Consider the following 2,768-nt stretch of genomic DNA (forward strand, 5'->3'; position numbering starts at 1 on the left):
GGACGTGTGCGGCACTCTACTGGTCATCCCGACGCCTGCGGCACTCCACTGGTCAACTCGATGCATGCGGCACTCCACTGCTGACCTGGACGTCTGCGGCACTCCACTGGTCACCTCGATGCCGACGGCACTCCACTGGTCACCTCGACGCCGGCGGCACTCCACTGGTCACCTCGACGCCGGCGGCACTCCACTGTTCGCAGTGCCGATGTCTTCAGCCACGGCACCCGGAACATATGTGTCTGACTTCTGTAGATGTCGCACGTGCTGGCCGATCTAGCCAAATGCTCTTTGGCCACAGTCCTTCCCATAGCTGTGGAAAGCAGAGGTCCTGCTGGTATCACGGGGGGGGGGGGGGGCTACTGGCTGCGGGAGGAAAGCTCAGGCCTGGCTGAGAGAAAGGAAACGGAGGCTAGAGCGCTGGGCCACTCACGTGGTGAGAGTGAACTTCAGCCATGTTGTTATTTATATCGGGCCATGGTCAGGCAATCCTTCAACTGGAGGTCATGTGCAAACATCCTGACGTCTATCGCTTCCAGCCCGTCTCGTTATTGGCACGGTCAGACCGATATGTGGGGTGGGGTGGGGTGGGGGGGGGGGGGGGGGGGGGAGCAAGTCAATGCGTGTCGCTGACAATGCTGGCGCTAACCGCACAGAGACGGAACGCACCTGCCGGTCAGGTCCGGATAATTCAAGAACGCGGTGTGCCAAACGTCGTACGAGGAAACTAAAGCCATAGATTCCCAGGCCGTGCTGTCAAGACATCAATCTGTTTACCGCAAGCCACAAGCCAACCAATGTAGCTATCTCCCGAAAGGCGTCTTTCCGCATTAACCGTCGTAGACACCGATTAGCATACGCAATATGGTGGTCGTAGCTTCCCGTTGTCCAGCTTCCTTGCGCCTGCTCTTCACAACTTACGTCCCAAGAGCACGTACCACATGCACATGCCAAGGAAACGTGCTGAGCATTGAGACAGTACCCGGATGCGCAGAACGGCGCAATCGGTATTAACTTTGGGGTAGGATTTTCACAGACAAACTGGGCCTCTTCACGGGGTTTCCTGGCTACTGTCATGTTTGAGGTGTGGGCACCGGGGGCACGCGACTGTCATTTACTTGTTATTTGTTATGAGAGCTGTCAATCAAACAAAAATTGGCGCCAACTTACCATTGACGTCATTTGGTTCCATGCCTCACCATTGACCAGTTATGGGGCCTCCTTTACTTGCAATATTGGTTATTTAACGGGAGATGCAGAAGCTTTTAAAGGGGATGTTTCATATTTGAAGATATTGAAGCAAGCATCAGATATGATGAGACAAGCTTAATTATAACTATCGGTGCAGTTTTTAAGTGGAAAAGATTGCTCTAGATAGCAAAATTCTCTCTTTAGTTAATATGCTTAGTCAATATGCTCCTCAGCGCGACATGGTTTGATCACGTCATCAAACCTTGCACAACATTGATTGAGAGCAAATTGACGACCGGTTTACCTGGAAATGGCGCTCACGAACGCCATATAAGCGCTTCGACAGTTATATTTTTCTTGGCCTTGATCACCCCATGGCTTTTGGAATGACAGGATTTGAATGACGTTATTATGATGTCCTGAATACCAAGATGACTTTGAAAGCTCTCACCGACGTACTTTTTCTCCATTTTCGCGGGCGTGTAGCTTAGAAACCAGAGGGACCTAGGTCTTAATAAGAGCAGAATTGCGGACGGCACCGACAGGTCTTCAGGATGACTCTTTCAGTTTAAAATTCCACATAAATGTGGCGCATTCCCTTTAAATTTTGAGGTGGCAAAAACGTACACCTCCTGCGCTCCCTCCCCGTATCCTCTGCTGGGCCGTCACTGGTTCATTCCATAAACGTGACTTAAGCAGATTCCATATAGCGATCAATTTGATTGACTTTTTATGTCTATTTCATTGCAACTTATTGATACCACCGTACTGGACTTAAATATTTGTACAAGTTGAGAGTAACGAAAGATAGGCAAACACGTTGGCCTTCCTGCAATCTAGTGGGCCTGACAACTTAGCGTCATGTTTAGAGCACCAGCACATGAGTAACGCGCGCCGCTGGTGTAGTGGTATCATGCAAGATTCCCATTCTTGCGACCCGGGTCCGATTCCCGGGCGGCGCATAGATCCTTTTCCTTTTTCAAGTGGAATGGTCTGGACATAAAAGATCGCGTTATTTGCTTGTGCGAGGAGCGTATTTTTTCCCTTAAGAACCGGCAATGAGAAGACCGCCAATGTGAAGCGTCTATTCGCTGCCGATCCTGTTTCAACATATCGTGATACTTATGGCTATTATCAAGGGGCGCCAAGATTTTCAGCGAGGGGGAGACTTTTCCACGGGGCGCCTGCACAAAATGATGCCGCATCACAGGAGAACCTCCTGGATAGTATTTTTCAAGGGGGAGGGGCACGTTTACCCTAACAAGTTTGTAGAAACTATTTTGTTGTATATCCTATGAATATTCATGCAAATAATTGTCGACAATGCAGAATAAAGAGTGGGAACCCACTGATTGATTCAGGGGACTTCCGATCAAACTTAGGGTCCACTTATCTGAAGGCAGCGCCTCCTATCCCATAAACAGGCCCTCTAATTCCCAGAGGAGTCTCCTAATCCAGAGCCATCCTTCCGATTGACAGAGGCGCCTCAAAATATGACAACGTGTCTCATTACCGCAAAACGGGGAATCCTGTTTGTGAACGGTGACCTAACACATGAAATGGGCTTCGCGGTGTTG

The 2,768-nt window shown here is 49.8% G+C and overlaps 1 non-coding gene across 1 annotated transcript; it reads left to right on the forward strand.

Moving 5' to 3' along the window:
* The first annotated feature begins 2,082 nt into the window (after positions 1–2,082).
* TRNAG-CCC (transfer RNA glycine (anticodon CCC)) lies at positions 2,083–2,153 on the forward strand. The gene has a single exon. It is a non-coding gene; the product is annotated as a tRNA-Gly (tRNA).
* The last annotated feature ends 615 nt before the right edge of the window (positions 2,154–2,768 follow it).

Source organism: Pollicipes pollicipes, unplaced genomic scaffold (assembly GCF_011947565.3).
Source record: "Pollicipes pollicipes isolate AB1234 unplaced genomic scaffold, Ppol_2.1 Scaffold_114;HRSCAF=130_pilon_pilon_pilon, whole genome shotgun sequence".
Lineage (NCBI taxonomy): Eukaryota > Metazoa > Arthropoda > Thecostraca > Pollicipedomorpha > Pollicipedidae > Pollicipes > Pollicipes pollicipes.